The 22020-nt window shown below is 40.4% G+C and overlaps 1 long non-coding RNA gene and 1 other non-coding gene across 2 annotated transcripts in view; one reads left to right on the top strand and one right to left on the bottom strand.

Annotated features, from left to right (window-relative positions):
• The window catches only part of LOC114577309 (uncharacterized), a 55277-nt gene extending 33830 nt beyond the window's left edge, over window positions 1-21447 (bottom strand). Inside the window, exons 1-2 of the long non-coding RNA XR_003697295.2 lie at window positions 21143-21447; window positions 20889-20949 (exon numbers count right to left, since the gene is read on the bottom strand). This is a non-coding gene — a long non-coding RNA (uncharacterized LOC114577309). The remainder of the gene's footprint in view (window positions 1-20888; window positions 20950-21142) is intronic.
• On the top strand, window positions 8907-8978 carry Trnae-cuc (transfer RNA glutamic acid (anticodon CUC)). Its single transcript has one exon. It is a non-coding gene; the product is annotated as a tRNA-Glu (tRNA).
• Window positions 21448-22020: the final 573 nt, after the last annotated feature.

Below are 22020 nucleotides of genomic sequence, written 5' to 3' on the forward strand. Positions count from 1 at the left end.
ATTTGAGAAACAATTTTAAATGAAACACGGATAAAAATTAATTTCTACGATACTCGGTATTGATAATTTTAAAATACAAATCTCTTTCTTTTAAACAGCCGAAAGAAACGATTCACCATTCGAAAAAATTCATTTAGAAAAATAAAAGAGGGGAAAGAGGTTCGAGATCGTGATTTTTCCATCGAAATCAAAATTTTGAAATTTAATAATCTCGATTCCCCCGTGAATGTATATTTGAGAAACAATTTTAAATAAAACACGGATAAAAATTAATTTCTACTATTGATAATTTTAAAATACAAATCTCTTTTTTTTAAATAGCCGAAGGAATCGATTCACCATTCGAAAAAATTCATTTAGAAAAATAAAAGAGGGGAAAGAGGTTCGAGATCGTGATTTTTCCATCGAAATCAAAATTTTGAAATTTAATAATCTCGATTCCCCCGTGAATGTATATTTGAGAAACAATTTTAAATGAAACACGGATAAAAGATTAATTTCTACGATATTTGGTATTGATAATTTTAAAACACATCTCTTTCTTTTAAACAATCGAAGGAATCATTCGAAGAAATTCGAATTCAGAAAAATAAAAGAAGGTGAGGAAGTCCAAGATCGCGATTGCAATTTTTCCAATTTCGATCAAAATTTTGGAATAGATTCGAGAAACAATATTAAATGGAATTTGATTTCGAATCCTATCGTAAAAAATTAATTTCTACAAATCTCTTTCTTTTAAACAATCGAAGGAATCGGTTCACCATTCGAAGAAACGTCAACATTGGGAGATTGCTCGATGAATGGCCTGGGCAGACAGAAATAGAGTGGAAGAGGTATGATAAGTTAATAAGAGGTAAATAAGTTTATTTGGACGAGTTTTACGGGATGTATCTCGAGTTGAACGAGGAGGAAATTAGCGGCTCGCCTCGGACGAGTGAAAATGACTTATAAGACGTTCGTGGAATAGACAACGACTAACTAACGTCGTCGTGGCCAGGATCCCATTTAGGTCGGAGAGGGATGGAAAGAAGCGGTGCCACGAGTGCATCGACGACACGTGGTGGGCGTCGGGAAGATTCAGTGCCGGACGAACGTGCCAAGCCCAAATGGCATTTCATTCGATTCCTACCGCCTCTGGCGGACATTAAACTCAACCTGTTTCAGTTCGATCTTAGCCGCGTTACAACCGAGATACTTCTTCCGTTATACGCTCATTTTACGACGAAGAAGATCGAGGATCTCTCAATCGGCTTGTTATCCGGTCAAAGTTTAATTTTTAAATTAATTCTGGTTAAAAATGGCAAAATTCTATCTTGGAGAAATTTATACATGTATGTCTATGTTTGAGAATATTTTGTAGAATCGTGATCGTCCATTTCATTTTTTTAAAAAAGATTTTTCTTTTTTAAATCGATTCAGTTTGATGGTTTTAGTTGTGACTAAAAATGGCAAAATCGATCTTGATTCGCAGGCAACTTTGAGGAAGTAGAGGAGATCGCAGTTGTATTTGTTCACCTATTTCATGTTGAACAGTCGATTCAAGAGGCTGGCCTGATTTAAAACGACAAGCTTCTGTCGGGACTTGGTTCGTCGAAGCCGTGAACATAATATCTTGTTCGATGGAAATTCGTAGACGGCTTTGACGTAAATGTAAAGAGATCAAAGGAGAGTTGGAATTGTGTGTGTTCACTCGGTGCAGGAATGCGGCAAAAAGTAAGTAAATTTGCACTTAAATGGATCCAGAAAGTAACGAAACGGTAAAATGTCACAGTAGCGTGCGAAACAAGAGAACTTTCCAGTTTAACGTTATTGCTCCACTAAATTCAATTCGATCCTATCTCATCCACGTATCTTCTATTCCTAACAACTTTACATCCTGGCTCAAAGACCATCACCGTTTTCTTGAAATCAAACAATCGTTCGATCGTTCTCCTCGAAACACCTCTCACATATCGCGATGAATTTCTATCCTTCACCTTCTCGTCGAAAATCTTCAAAAATTTCCAACAAATTTTAAAAACGCACCCCGCTGATATTCAAAATATATATCGAATTGTATACACATTCTCGGAATATTATTATCATATATTTATCGTAAGTGAAATAATATTGGCAATTTTGAATGAGATTTACTTTTACCCACACTACTCAACTATAAATATATACATTTTTAACAAGGACCGCCCATAACGAACGATAGAGCAACACCAATGGCGTAACAATGGATAAAGGGCCACCGTGTAAACAGCCAAGGTTTCCTCATAACGCTGGATATCATTAGCCGTATCCGCGAGCGCGGCAATTTATTCGATAGCCGATCGACTTTTCAGATAGTCGATACTACCGAGCGAGCGAGTGATTTACACGTGATAGAAATAAGAGCGTTCCCTGGCAACGTACTTGCACCCACCCACCCACACACACACGCACACACACACGCAGGTATTCTGGATCAATTTGACACAATCTGTTAACCGGGTACACCGAAGCATTTGCTATTCACCGTTGTTTAACGGGCGCATGAACAGAAAGTTAATCCAAGCCAAGGTATTTCGGAGTTTTAACGCGACCTACGGAGCCGAGCAATTATTTACATAGAATTGTGCGCCGTGGAGGATTATAGAAACGGTGACACGACTTTATGATTTACGAAACACGTCGGTTGCTCAACGCACGGGAAATTGTTCGCATTGTGGGCAAAGGGCACGTTGCTTTCTTTCCTGCGTGATATTTTAATTATTTTCGAGACATTTGCATTTCGTCTCTATCCTCTACGAATATCTCGGCATGTCAAATATCAAATTCCGATCAAATTTCCTACACAAATTTATCAGATTGCCTGTTACAAATTTGATCAGATTTTGGTGGAAATGGAAATGCAAAAATCCGTACGAAATGTGGAAAAATGTACGTTTCTCTTGCACTTGGAAACTTCACGCGCCGATATTATCCAACGACCGTCATCCACGAGGCACGTATAGATTTCCACGAGGTAAGCAACGTTAAAAAACGAAAGAAAAGTAAGGAAAAGAAAGAAAGAAGGAAAAGAAAGAAACGTCGGAACGCCCGTGGCGCGTGCATTGTACGCGAGCTCAGTCCGCCGATGGTTTTTTAATTCGAACGATCAAGGTTCGGTCCGAGGGGCTCGATCATTTTTCGAATTCACTTACCGTGAAACACGGCATTAGTGTTCCGCTCTCGGGCCTCGCTGCGCGGAACGTATTACCGGTGTTCTCCCCTGGCGAAGATAAATCAGTCGCAATTCCCTCCGTAACTATCGCGCCAAGCTGCTTGATTGTTTCATAATATTTTTCATCGAGGACACGCGGACCTCTCCTGCCGTCTATTCTAACGGGTATACGTAGAGAACACGTGTAGAGAAATAAAACGCTTTGTTCCGTTATTATTATTTTCCACCCCCGTTAAATTAATTTATTTCATTTACGATCGATTGCGCGGAAAATTGTACTCGTCGCATCATTATTATCAATTAATTATAGACTCGAGTATCAGTTTATTGAGAGTGAAATTTTTAAACCGAATTTTTATATATGAAAAAAAAAACGGGGGCTAAAACACGATAAAGAGATACCTCATTGATGCAACGCTCCTTATCTTTGTTTGCATCTTGTTTGCATTGTTTGCATCAATTAATTATAGATTCGAGTATCAGTTTATTGAGAGTGAAATTTTGAAACCGAATTTTTATATATGAAAAAAAAAACGGGGGCTAAAACACGATAAAGAGATACCTCATTGATGCAACGCTCCTTATCTTTGTTTGCATCTTGTTTGCATTGTTTGCATCAATTAATTATAGATTCGAGTATCAGTTTATTGAGAGTGAAATTTTGAAACCGAATTTTTATATATGAAAAAAAAAACGGGGGCTAAAACACGATAAAGAGATACCTCATTGATGCAACGCTCCTTATCTTTGTTTGCATCTTAATTATTCCTCTCGACCCGTCAGGACCGCGAAGGATCGATGATCGACCTTGAGGATGGACGGATCCATTAAGGATGACGTTTTATCGTTACGATAATGACGCGTTCAACATTCACGCCTACCAACTGCCAAAAGAAAATATTCCCGCGCGCCAATAGCTGGAATAAACAAGAAACTAGAAGTTTTAAATGAAATTAAAAAATGAAAACTCTTAAAAATTCCACTACTTCGCTTTCGAGTAAACGGATAATTTGTTCATCGTTCTACTTTCCACTTTGGAAATACCTTTTCAACTTGTATATCCTCGAAACGAGAAATAAATCTTTCATCGCGTGTCAACGATTCGTCAAACGAAAAACGTAGGAAGCGGGCGCGGTTGTTGTCCGGTTGCGACCAACGCTCCGGCATCGACATATAAATTTAATTACCGGACCCGTTCATGCTCGAGGGAGCAGACCCCGGTGGCCCAAGCCAAACAATCGCTTTACGTGAAAGTATGAAAATAATCCCAGGACAGAGGAAGCGGACGGTGGGCGGTATCTCCTCCTTACGTGTGTGCACGTAATCTCTCTCTCTCTCTCTTTTTCTCTCTTTCTCTCTCTCCCCGCTTCGATCGGCTGCTATCTCTCGATGCACGCGTGCCCATTGCAAAGATCGTGGAACGATCCTCTGCTCGAGGCTCAGGTGTCTCTTTCACCTGTTCCAAATTCCTGCGGTGCAATTTCACGGCGATCGTGCACGCCATTGTGCCGCTCGTATCCGCCATTGCCCATTACGTGCTTACGTGTCGCGGCTATTTCTATTATTATATTAATTACACGATCCGGCCACCGAGTCAAGGATAACGTGGTTTGCTTCGCGAACGTGTCTGCCATCCAACAAATCGTTTCTACCATTGCACACGCGCCAATTTACGCGAAAACCGAACTTGCGATCGATTATGATCGAGGGAATTTGATCGGAGAAATTTAGATTGCGGTGAATATTTTGGAGGATAATATTTTGAAAATGACGAATCGTTACGGATATATTCGTCAGAAGAAGAGGGAGAAGAGGAGGGAAAGAATTTAGGAGAGGATGGAACGATGAAAAATCGGATGAAATTAAATGGACGACAACGTGGAGAAAGATAGATGCCCAAGAAATACTTAATTAAATCCTTAAACCTATCCTATGTACAAGATTTAAATTCCAAAGACGTTTTGGAAGATTCTAATAATTATCGAGGATGGGACTGTTATCCAAACACTCTTAATGAGCCAGCGGAACGAGCCACCTTAATCAATAAAAAATAATCTCCAATTTCGTTCGTAATAATATTGAATACGATACACGAATATCGTCAGCTCATTAAGGGTCGTCGAGCCGATATCCCATAATGATTTACCGTGCAGGTCGATGGTAGTATTTCACGCGTTAAATTGATAATCCTCGCACGGGCCGAAGATTACCGGTATCCACCGGCATGCTAATTAATTGCAGCTCGATCATTATACCCAGCACTTAATTTTACACGTGGCTCACTCGAATCGAACGTCCGCGCCCGATAAACACCCACGATCGCGAGACGCAGTGAGAGGAAAAAAGAAAGAAGAAAAAAAGAAAGAAGAAAGAATAGAAATGGACGAAATGATTTTTCTCCTATTTCCCCTAGCTCCAAGCTGGTTTGCCAATAGTAGAATTTGAATTTACAGGGTAGATATATACGAGACACTCTTCCTGGATTTTCCTGGCGACGTTAAGGTTTATAGAGGATTCTTGGCTTAGCGCTATCTCATTGGTTAATTGCGACTGTCAACCGGAGGTTCGTGATTTACGAGACCGTGAGCAATGATATCGTTTCGTCCTTCTCGGGCCACGGCCATCCTAGATTATCGATTCTTCTCGTAGAACCAGTTGGTTAACATAACCACGAAGCTATTCCGCCACCACAATTCCGCGTTGGCTATTTCACTAACGTAACGAATGTGGAATAATGATTCATATTCACGGCTCTTGGAAATCGTTATTTCCTTCACTTGCTGTTATACGTCCCGTTTTGTACGTCTATTCTATCCGAAAGATTGAAATTTTCTATGAAAGAAATGAGATGGAATCTTATCCTAGCGAAGATTCAAACTACGCCAATCACGCTACGCGAGAAGAAGCACAACGATTCATCTCGAACTTTCTTCCTCTTTCGATAATCTTCGGACAATCGTCTTCGACTCTGAACGAAGAAAGGGCCCAGCCCTTCCAACAACAACCGATGATCCGATATGACGTATCGAATTAATTAATATAGACGTATCGAAATGAACCAATTGTTCGAATGGATAGCCCGAAATTAAGGGGTACCATCTCTCAAGGACGATTATCCGGTCAAACGAAACTCATCCGTTCCGCGTTTTCGGGACACGAAATAACGTAATGGGCGCAATATCTCGTGGCGATCGTACGCGTCTGCGGCTCGTGCGTCCGTTAAGATGATCGCGTATTACCGGTGAACCCCCGTCGAGTGAAATGGGTCCATTCAAGGGGGCATTCTGGAGCGGCGATACTGGCCGGAGGTACTTTCGAGTATCAAAGAGCGCTGTGTTCTTGCATAGTATTCCCATCGGGGTGCATAGACGCTACATAATGAGGCCGGTTCAACGAATACCCCGGCCTTTTGCCGTATCCCGCTAAACAAATGTTCCACGTCGTCGTAATAAAATCGTTTATGCGCCGGCTATTGATCGGAATCGTTTGCTGGCGCGTTACGAATCGTGTTCGCGGTTTAACTTCGATTTAACCTCCTTATATTCTGTCGTACAGTTTGGCCTCTTGGTCAGTGTCAATGAACGGGAAAAGATAACGTTTTAAATACGCTTCCTGCGATTCGAACGGAGAATTAAACGGAGTATTGATTCCCAAAGGGGATCGAACAGATTTTCGAAAAGATTAACAACGACTTCCTTCGGAAAGCTGTGGTGATTTCGCGAGAAGATTAAAAATTCCGTAGCGCCATTAATTGTCACAGAAGATTAAAATTCGCCGGCAGAAGCCGAGGAATCAACAGTCGTTCTTAAACGGGGATAATTGGGCGTCCATGAGCGTTACGTGCGTGATTGCGAATGCGAACGCATCAGAATTTGCACGTTTCATTGCGAAGGGAGGGGACACGCTTGAGCCACGGGTGGGCCCATGTTTCTCATTGTCCGCATGTCGTTCGTAAGAGGCAGAATAATGGGCGCTATCTGCAGCAGCCAGTACACCGGCGTTGTAGCATAATATGAAAGAAAAAAAAAATATATATATAAGGTCGCGGGCCAGATACCACACACTGAGCGCCGTCATATATATATATATATATATTTTTTTCTCTCCTCTTCTCGCCGCCCCCACCCTCGCCGTCTCTTCTTACCCTCCTTTTTTGCCCCCGAGAGCGGGTCTCCTCCTCGTTGTTGTAGCCGAAAGAACGTATTACTGGATACCGATCGAAGTAAGATATTGCGGTACAATCGCGGATTGCTTCTTTCATTCGTCCACCCCCGGGCAATATTTCTCTCGAAATGAAATTTAATAAAGGGCCAGATCTGACCGGGCGATCTACTCCGCGTACCAGCGGCCCCTCTTTTACCCTCTTTTTTATATTTAGTTACTTTTTAGTTTAGTTTTTTCCTTCTTCTCTTTCTCTCATTTCTCTGAGATCTTCCCCCCGCCAGAAAGTCTCCGTCTCGTGTTCTCTTTTCGTCGTCTCTCTTAGTGCAGGTTGCTGCAGTTGCGACACTGTGTTCGAACGTTGAATTTAACTGGAAGGAGTCCATCAACGATACGGATGACTCAATTTTCTTGGGACCAATTGTCGAGTCTCTGTAATTTGGATTACAGAAATTAGATGTATCTGTTCGATTTTTTCCAGAGAATTTCTCGAAGACGTATATAAAAGATATTCGTGTATATCACGAGTATGTATGTATATTATTTATCATCCAAAAGTCTCTCTCTTTCTCTCTTCCACGCAGCATCTTTCAACAATCAAATTTCAATTCCATCGACGAGTAGACATTACCGTCGTTACCCCGACAAAAAGCGTAAATTCATCGAGATCCTTCTAAAAAAGGATAACATCCTCCCTTCTTCCCGCCAACTTTTCTCTCCTCGAGTCGTCTCAGCCGGCGGAACAGAATCAGAAGCAACGATTTTGCCACGTAATCCGCGTGTCGTGTCGTAACGGATAGAGAATAATGGTCCCTATCTGCCGGCAGCGAGTGTACTTTAATATGACGAGAAAATATAAGGTTGCCGGTCTCGATATGATACCGCACGCTGAGTAAGACTGGCGGTCTTTTTTTCCCTCTTTTATCCACCGGTATCCCGCGCCATTGCACACACCGTGCTCACCCATACGTCTCTCGTTCCTCGTACGGCACACGCGTATTGTGTGCCCACCGACAAAAATCCCTGATTACCCTCTTTGTAGTCCGGTCGAAATTAACAGAGATAAGCTCGCAGGGTTTATTTATCGTTATTGTATCACTATTTTACTTTCACACTTCGGTGGCGAGCCGCCACAGCAACCGCGGCCAGTGGAAACCGATTAACCCAGATACCCACATAGGAAAATGTTCTAGAGAGGCCCGTTTATTTTCAACCGTGTTCCACCTTTGTTCTAACTATTCCGTCCCGACAATGTTATTGATTCCGGTATAGTCAATCGTATTATCACGAGAGGGAGCCGATAAATAGATCGATATTGCAAAGTTTAAATACGTGGAAACGTAATTTTCGTTCGCTCGAGAGAAATATTGAATGATATTGCAGAAAAGTGTGTTGGCGAGGGAAAGTTTAAAACGTGAATTATCGAATATTAGAAGAATATTACGGAATATTATAAAATATCGCCCGGGAATATTGCGAGATATCGTAGAAAATATTAAATTTATCGCGATAAAAAAGTGGAAAAATTACAAAAAATTCCTATAGTCCAACGTAATCCGGTATGGTCTAGTGGCTAGGATACCTGGCTCTCACCCAGGAGGCTCGGGTTCGATTCCCGGTACCGGAAAGTTTTTTTTTATTCCGATTTTCGAAAATCAGTTTAAATCACGCCTCTATTCAAATAAATATACGAAAAATTAAAATCCAAAATAAAAATTTTTCCCAAAGTAATTTATCGCGCGCAAAATGCAAGATTAAACAGAAAACAGCGATCGCATATGCTTTTCACTTATAGCATCGTATACCGTATCGCGCACCGGATTTTCTGTCTGTGATTTTCGAAAATCGCCTTCACTTTTCTGGGATTTTTTCTCGATTTCGAATTTTTATCGACGCCTGTTTAGCATATAAGTGGCGTTCAGGCGTCTGAAATGATCATCGGTCAGGCCAGAATTGGCATTTTAACGCGGCCAGAAAATCACGGATAACGTGTTCGTACCCAAGAATTCCACTGTTTTACTATATTGCGACGATAAGTCGTACCAATAGAGACATTAGATAGATTACAATGCGAAAACCGTGGTTGGATTATTTTTCTCGCACAGGGTATCTTTTAGAGATATCTGACACGCACGAGGTGTCGTAAGAGATGAATAATAATGAGAACAATATGGAGACCGGGTCGTTGAATTTCGACTATAATTTTAGTGCACGATCTGGAACTGGAAATAGGATAATTCATTACCAATACTAATTGAGTGAACTTTAAACTGGTCTAATAAACCAGTGACCAGATTCACATTTTATTTTACAACTGTAATACACACATAAAATTATTTTTATTTGAAATACATGCCAAACACACTCTTATTCAAGAGCGAATTGTTCAAAATCGATAAAAATACAGCATATAGAAATTGAAAAGCTTCCTATTTAAAAAAACTCTCTCCATCGACCAATCAAAGAGTTCCCAATCTAACCTCGATATATCCTTCGAGTTAACATCGAACAATCCGTCGATTTTGATCGATTTTCCAGCAACCTATCGGTTCGAGCACGTCGATTCGACTGGCTGGCATTTCAGCCTCGTTTTTCCGACTCTCCCTCCCCCCTCCCCCCTCTCGAGAAGGTCTCTCACGGAACGACCACGCGTCCGTCTCGCGATTCCTGGAATATCGGGCGTCGATTAGCCGGGCCGTACGGCCCATGGTCCCATAAATCGTGGCGCGCGCGACGCAATGCGTTTACGCAAGAAACGGCACACGCGGAGCGTGTACACGCGTCGGCGTTGCAACGCTTGGCCATTGAAACGCGGGAAAAAAGAGAAAGAGGGAGAGAGAGCGGTCGACAAATCGGCCGATAATACGATTAGACCGATAATTAATCTGATCGTGATTTCGATCGGTATCGAAAACCGCCCACGCTCGGCCTCGGGGTAGAATCGAGTCGCGTGACGAAACGCCGATGATGCGATAATCATTGTAATCCGCGCGCGTTATCTTCGTCATCGAGAAATCATGTCAACCGTTGATATTGGCTGTGAGGTATAATGTAAGGCTTGATTATCATGTTATGCGTTGTTTGCGCGAGGAAATGGGGTCAGTGAAGTGTTATGGGCTTTCTTGTCGCCGATAATTAAATTAATACGCCGGGGGAGAGAAGTCGCGGTTAATCGAGTCGGAAGGATAAGATGATATTTCGATAATATTCCGCACACGTTTCGGCCAGCGAATTCGTTTTCGCGCGGTAAAATAATTAATTTGTTTCCTCGGATCTAACTTGGGTGGATCAGGTACGGAATATCGCGAGAAAATTGAAAGTATCTAATAACTCGATTGAACTTTACGAGTCATTACGTGCGTTAAAACTCTTAGAGTTTCGTTTCCTTTCCGTACGTATATTATTAAACGAATAGCGTAATATCGTTCATGCGTTATCTCCGACTATATATTTAGATACACGCGTCGAATAAATTCTCCAAAGGTTAGCAACGAGTCAAATTCTAAGAAGTCCCCGCCAGCAAGCTCGTTAAATGTCTTCATCGAAGATACCTTCGTGGACAGGTTTAGCCAGAAATTCCACGCGCGACGAGCAAGGTAGCAACTCATTTCGACAATCCTGCTTCGAAATCGAACGTTGAACGATATTCGAACATGCAGCTCGAAACCAATTCGATAGGACGACTTTCTATCTCTCCGCGTTATATTATAATTGATTTGTCACGGGTCGATCGTCCATTGGTTAAAAGTTAATCGACGAAAGGAGCGGAGCGTTTGCGATCACTTCTCGGGAAGAAACGATATTGAGAGTTTCTCTACACGCAACTCGGATGTCTGGATACCTGGATCCAGAGTCCAGTGCACCACGGTGGACATTATTATTGCTCGTGTTTCGCAAAAGATCGATCTGCGTGCACGCGTGCGTGTGTGGGTTAATCTGAAGAACCCGTTTCGCCAGAAGGCGATATTTTCCGCCTCCGCATGGCGCCTCCCTCCCTGTCTCTTTCTGCCTCTGTCGCTCTCCTCTCCGTTTCTGCGCACAATTTACCTGTCCCCGTGGAAAACCGATCGCTTACACCGTTACCGCGATTCCAGAAAATTAATTAAACCCCTGGCGGAGATAATCGGCCGTTCCCAGGTGCACCGATAATCGATCAACATTCTGTAAACGTCGTGGAACACGAGGCCGTCACGTGGCCGTTATTTGCATGGCCCATAAACGCTCCGGCTCTTCGACACGGTGGCGGCGAAATTTCGTATGAAAATTACAGGACAGAGAGACGGTTATTAAGTGGAGAGGGTGGAGAGACGAATGGGGCCCGATTAAGCGGTGAATTAGTCCTTAATTGGCCGCCATTGATTTTTTTTCTTCTTTTCCCCGATCACGTACCCGATTTTTATGTTCCCCTTACAATTTCCGTGAAATCATATTTTCTCCGGGCGAAAGTGAAATCTTGTAAACGATCTGGTTAACTCGAAAATTTATTTTATCGATTTCATTTTTGAAATATTCTACCGCGACGTGGTTCGTCTTATGGACGTGAAATAACTCGCGACGGGGAATTATTTTAAAAGAGGCGGACGGAAAATAGGTTTCACGGAGAACAGAGTACAATTACGCAACAATGTGTATCCGGTATATCTATTTCGGTGCGTAATAATCGCTCGCAAATCGTTATATTACACATTGAAAATTACATTCGAAAGGGAATTACTGGAACAATAAGTGTGGCAACAAAAATAAGCAATTCACCTGTTTCACAGGCCGGACAACATTCCACCCGATTCCCTTAAGATAGAATACGTGTCGGCATTCCATTTTTAAGTTCCCATGATACCCTTCGATCTGAATTAGCCGCATGTATGCCTATTACGGATTCTATCGTTTCTACCGCCTATTATCAACGGGTCGCAAATAAGCCAATCGACTTAGAACCAATATTAGATCGACTTAGCGATAGAGATCGTATCGTATTCGAGAGGGTGGTGAAATTTCTCCGCGCGAATTGTAGCTGTCGATCATCGACCACCCATTATATATGCTCGCCATCATATCCAATCTAGAATTTCATTTCCTCTCCCCTGATTTTGATAATATAAATTTCGTAGAAAGCACAAATTTATAATAATAATAATTTCTTTACCACAAAGTATATATTAGAGATATACAATATAATCTAATCTCTAACCTATTATCGTGTTTTATATACGAAATTTCGCGTTAAAATTTTATTCATAAAACTCTGTCTATCCGGAATAATTTCTACTTAGAAAATTCTTTTCGAAATTTCACAAAAGATCTATCAAAGAATTTGCCTGCCGTTACGTCTAATCCTAGAAACGCTCTTTATCATTATTGCGGAACGATCGTGGAACTGTTACGCGAGCGGTTTTCACGCCGCATAAAGGCGATCGTTACACGCGCACCGCGTGCCTAACGAACGGGTCGACTGGCTGCCAATGATAAAAGTAATCCCCGATCTAGATTACGAGCACAATGGGGACCTCCGGGCGTCTTTCCGCGCCGTACGCGTTCGACCGTGCGCGATCACCGCTTCGTGGTATCGCAACCATAGCGAGAAAACGCCATGGAGACGAGTGCGAAGGTGGATGGGATCGATACAAAAACAAAATTGGTTGAAACGTTTGTAGAAAGTTTTCATAGCTTACACGTTTCTACGATTCGTACGTTGAAGGATAGCTGTTGCCGCGATTGAAGGGCCGCGGTAATGGAGATTTCAACGCCCCAGGACCTGCACGAGCGGTGTTCTCTACGGTTGGTAAGATTTCTATGCGCAAAACGTTGGAAAAGATGGAAAGTTGGCGATAATTGAACGCATTCTATCGCACGAGTTTACGAATATTCATTAGCAAAAATCTCTTCATCTAATTCCAACTAACAAAATTTTAAATAATATAGAAGAGAAGTTTTCGCTAGAAGATCTACTTCTTTGAAATTCATTCGAAACATCGATCACGGCACCGTAAAACTGGATCAATATTTCTCATAATTGCATTATTGGCTCTGACAACTTGTCCACTCTATCACCATTGCGTACCATCACGGCGCGTCTCGTTTCATCTGCAATCGAGTTTTTTTTTTTGCCAGGTGGCCTGTCGTTGATTTCCGTGGTTGAAGTGCAGCGTGTTTACTTCCTACGTGCGCGCACCGGCTACCTTTTCCCCGGCGCAACAGGATCGTGTACAGGTCGCTCGTGCGGAACGACGGTGAAACACCGGCGTGGAACACAGGATTACGAACGTAGGAGTAGCGAACAACGCTCGATCCACCGTTGTCGCCGCTACAGGGGAATTAGAAACCCGGTGGGATCGGTTTGGAACACCGTGTTCAATCGACGATGTATTGATATCTCGTTATACGTGCAGAGATGTATCAGTTTCTTTCTCTTTTCTCCGATGGAGAAGCGTGAATTTTGCGGCTGGACGTCTGGATCCGATTCTGAAACGGCTATTGTGCGACGCTTCATGCTTTTCCAGAGAGGATTTTAGAAAGAAATAATGCGTTGCGAAGGTGGCAGTCTTTTGAAAGACTTTCTTTGATCGAGGTTTTTTTCTTGAGGTCCGCATCGATGTGGATCGGTCGGGTCCCTTGTTCGAAAAAAGGGTTTCTTTTGTCCGCGTTTCAATTGGAATTCTTGTTCTCTTAAATTAAATTTGAAAATCGTAAAATATTGATTTTAATCTTAAGATGAAATGAATTATCCCTTGGATAATGGAACAATGGTGTCAGGAGTAAGTCTTTATATTTTTCTTTCAAATTTTTGCTGCGTAATAATTAGCTTTCGATTCTTTAATTATTGTATTCGTTTTTGCGCCTCTTTCTATTTTCATTTCGAGAAGAGTTCGGAGATCTAAGAAATGGGTTAAACAAACGGAACGTAATGGCGACGACCTAATGACTTGATAACCACTCACAGTCAATCCTGCTGATCTTTCAGAAATATTTCAACATATCCTGTTACAAAGGACGCGCCTCATAAATAAAATTCGAGATTCAAAATTTTCCTTCAATTTCGAGCGATAATAATTTAGGGGGAGAAAGTACGCGAAGTGAAATACCGAAAAATATTCGCGATAATAAGATTTTGAATGAAAATATCTCGCGAATTAAGACGTAACGCAACGACTGGCCAAGAAAAGGAAAGACATGCCAAATTATCAGCCACGAACGGCTCGGCACCACTTGCCGGAACGTAGTATTGCTCCTATATGATTAACTAATTCAATAAACACCGTAACAGTGACAGCGGTGCTTGTACGCGGCGTAGTCAACCTGTCATTACACGGACGATTATGTCGTTAGAGCTCGGAGGATTTTAAACGTGCAATTAAGAGAAATCACCTCGACGACATCCAGAGACCAATTTCGAAAAACAGCAATAAAAGTGTCGCTAGAAGGGGTTCGTGATTATCGAGCGAACATCTGCTCGAACCAATTTCTACTAGCTCCGTAAAATGCTTCAATCCCTTTCTTCTGTCTTCCACAAATCCTGACGTCACTTTGTATAAAATTTTGTTATAAAGTATCTTTGATAAAAATCCCAAGTTCTTCTGACCAACTTTCCACTTTATTAATTATAGGATTATAGGAAGATAGAAGAAGAAAGAGAATGGCGAAACACCAACTTCTCCGTGAAATTTCTTCCCTTTTGACAAGGAGTTGATTGAGTTACAACAGTTGAAACGAAATTATAAGGTAAGAAACTGGTTCGTGCGAATTGATGCCAGGTGGAAAAAGTGCGACTGCACTTTTAGAGGCCAATTAGGAAGCTACGCTTTAGCATCCACCCTCCAGGCTTCGAACTCTTTTCCGCGCTGGTTTTAAGCTCATAATTAGCGTTAACTTCTTAACTTACGATACGTCGACCGTCTCTTCTTTTTCCTTTTTTTCCCTCCCCCTGATAGCAACGTTACAATTTCATCTCCCTCGCGATGTTCAAAATTAAACTCGTGAGCGTGGCGTTGGAACGAGGCCTCATTAAATATAGGGTGAAAAATCGCCCGTTGCAAAATTACTAGGTGTTCACACGTCGCTGCGGGCGTCGAGTGTTATTTCTGGAATACTCGTTCACGGTCCACGAACTAAAGAAGTAGCGATCGGAAAACCGGCGTCGACAAATGAAGTTCTAAAGCGGCCCTCTGGATAACATAGCCCACAGAAATAACAAAATCGCTTTAACCTACATTTCTCTCTCTGTAGAAGCACTTCGTAGAACACGATACAATTTTTCCTTATAATTAACACGTTTGTTTCCCGTATTCGTGTAACTAATTTCCCGACGTTTAATCATCTCTTCAAACCGAGCACGTCAATTACAAACTCGGTGTGGAAGATTGGAAGAAAAATTATGAGAACCTTCTCTCTTGGATGGAAAGCAATTTTCCTTTCCCTTCATTTGTCACGACTCAAAGGTAGATTTGAAATTGATTTCCAATCTTCAACGAATTTTGTCTTCTGTTGTTTTTGAAAAATATTTTGCAATAAAAAAATTAAAATATCATTCCTTTACATTCGAAAAATCCTTTCCTTATCGCAATTCCTTTCGTTTTCCACGCCTGTATTCCTATCCTCCATCATCGACGAAGGGAATCCCAACACGGAATCCCAAAGCGGTGATTTATCTGTGCCGAGTGAAATCGTTCGAGCGGTGTTTCGTCACTTTCGCAGTGCAAAGCGAAACGATATCGAAGCGGGCAAAATGAATTGAAAGGCACGATCGGTAAATAATAATTAATACTTTCGTCGTCGATGGTTATCGACGAAATCCGGCGTGTTCCGGCCGCTGATCGACGGATCGACCGCGGAATAGATCGTCCGTAGATCCTCTTCGAACCGCGATCCGGTGATTTATCGTGCCACCGCCCTCCATCTATCATGTCTGATAGCAGCGATAACCGCAGCCTCTAATATTTTTTTACCATTTTGCCTCTCGTTGTTTCAGCGGATTAAAATAAAAATTCAAATAAACGTGTCGAGCGTAATTCACACGGATTGCAGAAGAGAGGGTTCGTTGATCGATTATCGAAGTAACGTAGTTTTTTAAAAAAAGATTCTTTATTATTATTAAGATGATTGAAAAGCGAAGAAATAAAGATTGTAATCTAGATTTAGAAAAATTAGATTTATTACGAAGAAATGTAAGATTGCCGGCCGCGTGTGTGGTGTACAAGCACGACACAGGCGTGCTCTCATTCGCCACTCGATAATACGATAATCGCGGACCCATAACGCGCCAAGGTTAAGAACTCTAGGGCATTGCGGTATTGCAACGATACACGATCGCGATAGCTGACTTTATTATCTTCAAATCCACGCTTTCTCTCGCTATACGTACGAAGAAAAATACGTTTGATTAAATCTTTATCGCAAACTTGCGATTTGTCTCAATACTTGAAATACTACTATATATTATCACGATCAATCAGTTTTCGAAAATAAATGAATCCCGAAAATTTAAATGGCCAAAATATTTTACAAAATTGTTGCACGATTCCTAATTATTTTAATCTTCTCAAATTCTAGAAATTTCATCGAACGACGAAACATCGAAATTAAATTATCGACAATGCTAAACGACTTGGATAGATCCCGAAAATAGCCAAAAATATTTTACAAAATTGTTGCACGATTCCTAATTATTTTAATCTTCTCAAATTCTAAAAGTTTCATCGCGATGAAAGCTACTCAACGACGAAGAATCGAAATTAAGTCATCGACAATGCTAAACGACTTGAGCAAATCTAATCCCGAAAATTTAAATAGCCAAAAATATTTTACAAAATTGTTGCACGATTCCTAATTATTTCAACGTTTATCTTCTCAATTTTTATAAGTGATGAAAGCTATTCAACAACGAAGCATCGAAATTAAATCATCGACAATACTAAACGACTTGGATAGAATCTAATCCCGAAAATTTAAATAGCCAAAAATATTTTACAAAATTGTTGCACGATTCCTAATTATTTTAATCTTCTCAAATTCTAGAAGTTTCATCGCGATGAAAGCTACTCAACGACGAAACATCGAAATTAAATTATCGACAATGCTAAACGACTTGAATAGATCCCGAAAATAGCCAAAAATATTTTACAAAATTGTTGCACGATTCCTAATTATTTTAATCTTTTCAAATTCTAGAAGTTTCATCGCGATGAAAGCTACTCAACGACGAAGAATCGAAATTAAGTCATCGACAATGCTAAACGACTTGGACAAATCTAATTCCGAAAATTTAAATGGCCAAAAATATTTTACAAAATTGTTGCACGATTCCTAATTATTTCAACGTTTATCTTCTCAATTTTTATAAGTGATGAAAGCTATTCAATGACGAAGCATCGAAATTAAGTCATCGACAATGCTAAACGACTTGAGCAAACCTAATCCCGAAAATTTAAATGGCCAAAAATATTTTACAAAATTATTGCACGACTCCTAATTATTTTAATCTTCTCAAATTCTAGAAGTTTCATCGCGATGAAAGCTACTCAACGACGAAACATCGAAATTAAATTATCGACAATACTAAACGACTTGGATAGATCCCGAAAATTTAAATAGCCAAAAATATTTTACAAAATTGTTGCACGATTCCTAATTATTTTAATCTTCTCAAATTCTAGAAGTTTCATCGCGATGAAAGCTACTCAACGACGAAGAATCGAAATTAAGTCACCGACAGTGGTAAACGACTTGGGCAGATTCAAGAAAGCGGCCCACGCGCTCACCTCGCGATCACCTCGTTCAGAGAGGATAGCTTCGATAGAGAGAAACGCGTCGTGGTCGGTATTGTTTCAAAAGGCGTCTCCACCGTTGTCTGGGAGGTCAACTTTTGCACCGACATATATCATCGTTCGCGAGTTACCTTTCCAAAGCGTGGCGCGAACCGAGCACCAGGTGTCCCGCGGTAACAACCCTAATCATTATTATTACTACGTGCGTGAGACCTGCGTATTCGCCATTTTCCACTCCCACTTCTGACCATTCTGGCGCCGGAGAATTGAACTTTTCCACGAGACGACGCCTATCCTATCCGATCGATGAGTTCCTCGATCATACCTGCGACCTCGAGCGATCTCGAGGAATGCGATGCAAATAAATCTGTGAAATTATCGCGGTTTTGACCTACCAACAATTTCGATGATCGGATAATATGATGATTAAAAGAAAATTCTACGCGTTTTTTATTCTTAACCATCATTTCGAAACGATGAAAAACTATACGAAGAAGTTTCTTCGAATGTAAAGAATCCTTCGTTCGCACGAAAATTAATGGATAATTTGTTAGCAAAGAAGGCGCGTAAGATGAGAGTTTAATTCGACGTAATCCTCTTATTTTATCCGGTTTATTTTAATTAGTTTTGGACCAGTGAAGGGAACGATATAACGAAACGGTGATTTTTCCTGGCCTCGCGATAAAAGTTTTACCAGCGATTTATCGGTAAATTATTCGACGATGGAAAAGGTGAAGCTTTCAAACCGCGCGCGTTATTCCATAGATAAGAGGAAGAAAACGAAATATCATCGCAAGAATCTTCGTTTCCTTCGATAATCGATGGAATCAAATGGTTAGTTTATTAAAGAAATTGTAAAATCCTTTACGATTATTTGTGAATCGTTGCTTAGAGAATTTAGGATTAGGAGAATTGTAATAATTCGAGTAGGATTCAGGATCGTTTGAGAAGGAAATAAGCCTCGATTTGGAATATTCAAAGGAAATTGTAGAAAAAATAATTCGTGAAAAATTGAAACGAACTATGTTTGAAGCGTGGCTTACACGATTCTTACACAGTTCGAATAAAAGAATTTAAAAGAAATTTATTAATTTGCTAAAAAGTAAAATTTCTAAAAGTCGAATACTACAAATCTCGACTTTAAGATAAATAATTATCTTTCCGTATATATTCGTACGGATGAATAGAAATCTATTCCGCATCCCCTTCCATAGATAACTAGATGTTGCGCGTTTCAACGAATAGGCTTTGCATTCATAGCCGTTCATTCAGCGAAATTTCATTCTTGCTTTCCGTCCTTCGAACAAGGAGGAAGGGGATGAGAGAGGAAAGCAGCTATCGCCAACGATCGATCTACGAGCATCCGACGAGGTATCGACTAGCAACACACGGTGCAAAAGATCACGGGTGTTGCACCATGCACGCAGCAAGGTCCACCATAACTTAATCCACGTAAGTCGCCTACACACCGATGTTGGCGATGCCTGACCCGCGGATCGTTTATTTCGCGTATCCACGGGCACGACGGTGGAGCGTGTATTACGAGGCTGTCTCGTTTATTCAGACTCGCTTTCTGCCTCGATTTATCGAACCACGACAGATAAGCCCGGGCCCTGGAAACGCATCAGGCGATGCCTAAGCGATTTGCCTTGCTCCGGATAAACGATCGCGCGTGCGTTTCAAAAATTGTGTAATAAAGTTGTAACGCAAAATTTATAGCATCTTCGACTTCTTCCTCCTCCTCCTCCTCTTCTTATTCTTCTTATTCTTTCGTAATTTCGAAAGTTTGAAAAAAAAATAAAAATCGAAAATTTTATTTATCAGTTGAAAAAAATTTCTAATGTTAGGTGCTGAACATTAGAAATTTCAAAATCAAAGTCGTAAAATTCGTAAAATTCTGTTAGCTCAAAATAAAAAAATCGATTTCCGATCATCTCTTCGTAAAATTCTAAATTCTATGTTCTAAATTCTAAATTCTAAATTCTAAATTCTAAATTCTAAATTCTAAATTCTAAATTCTAAATCCTAAATCCTAAATCCTAAATTCTAAATTCTCTTCGTGTCACGTTGCAGAGGGAAGCTAAAGAATAAAAAATAAAGGTAATGGAGAGGAATCGTTATCGAAGCAGAGGTGAACCGGAAGGAAGGCGTCCGTTTCGAAACACGACGAAATCACGTGTCGTTACGACGAGTCCCGTATTATGCGACATCGCATCGCGGATAGTTTTAGCCCACGCGGTGATCACGCGACATAGCGGCGAGTGTGAGGTCCTCTCGCGAGCATGGTAATGACGTGACATACACGCACGCGACGGGAAGAAACGCGTACGTATTAAACGCAGGCACGCCGCGAGGGCACCGCGATGTCACCTGCGCGTTATGCAATACAGACGGTTGACCCGATCGGGGGCCGGATTAAATGTCGCTCTGTTAAATGCATGCCGCGGATAACTGTACGTGGGACGTTCGTTTCGCAAGAGGAAATCACCCACATTCGTGATTCACGATGCTCGCACAATCGATACGAAAAGGGAAAAGTATAACGAGGCGAGACGCGTCCACACATCGATTTTCGTCTTTTCGATTGAATTTAATTTTTTATTTATATCTCGATGTATAAAATAGCGAAAATCGATGTATGAACGGTAATTAAGTATTCCAAGTGAAGTAGTTTCCAGATAAATACTTCATATCGATCTCTTTTTATTACGTTTGTTTGTCGATAAGACGAGATAGAATAAGATTGAATAAATTGTAGGAAATGATAAAAAGATACTTACCTCTTCGCCTCGTAGAGTTGAGAAAAGTACTCATCCTGTAGTTAAATCGAAGGGATGCTATCTTTAACAAAAATATAAAATATCATGTTACGATTTTTGCTTTAAAATACATTGTTGATTATTTGAAAATTTTGAAATAATGTAAAATGGAATTTTATCAAACTTCGAACTATAATAAAGATAAAAATTGTGACTTATAAAATAAACTGTAAGGAAAATATTCGTATATAAATCGTAAATAAAAAGATAATTACCTCTTCGGGTGATGGATGATCGCCTTATTCTCTTGAAACAAGCACTGACTCTACCACATTGTACCAAAAACGAATATTTGCAAAGAAAAAAAATAATAAAAAGTTAACTATTAACACGATCGTCCATTTATACGTATTAATCGAACAATCACTGTGCGATAAATTGTTAAACGAACACGTGGTTAATCGAATAAAAGAGAACTGCGCAATACTTATAAAAATTGTAAATAAGAAGCACTAAATTACTCGCGCACCTCGCGTCGAACGATACGTCTTATCACTACGACTTTCGAAAACAGAATGACGCCACGTGTTTTCGTTTTTGCCCCGAGGCGACGAGCTCGATACCAATTCCTAGAAATTTCCAATTCCTCGAATTTCTACGAAATATATTCGCAAATGTAAACACGAACGCTCGAAACTATTTAAAGGCGAAATATATAAACACAAAGTGACTCAATATTATTAATAAGAAATTTAACGCGACAATATCCACGCGACCGTATCCGCGTGAACATACTTTCGATATACGCGTAAAATTATATAATATAAAATACAATATAATATAGTATAAAATAAAATAAAATAAATTTATATAATATAAAATAAAATAATTCCATAAAACATAAAAATTAATAACTACGAAAAAAATTTCTATCGTTACCAAACCAAAAATTTAAAACTCGAAGTTCAAAGCTCGAAAAAACAAGACCAATTCCCTTCGATCATCTTCGATTGATTCGTAATCAACTTTAATTAACGAATCCCCCTCGAAGTGAGAGTGAAAAAAAAAATGAAGGGGGCCGCGAAAGTTTTATTGGCGATCTTTTTAAGGCAGAAAAAGCTTAAACACTTGGGCCGACACGATTGGGCGGAAG

Source organism: Apis cerana, linkage group LG13 (assembly GCF_029169275.1).
Source record: "Apis cerana isolate GH-2021 linkage group LG13, AcerK_1.0, whole genome shotgun sequence".
Classification (NCBI taxonomy): Eukaryota; Metazoa; Arthropoda; class Insecta; order Hymenoptera; family Apidae; genus Apis; species Apis cerana.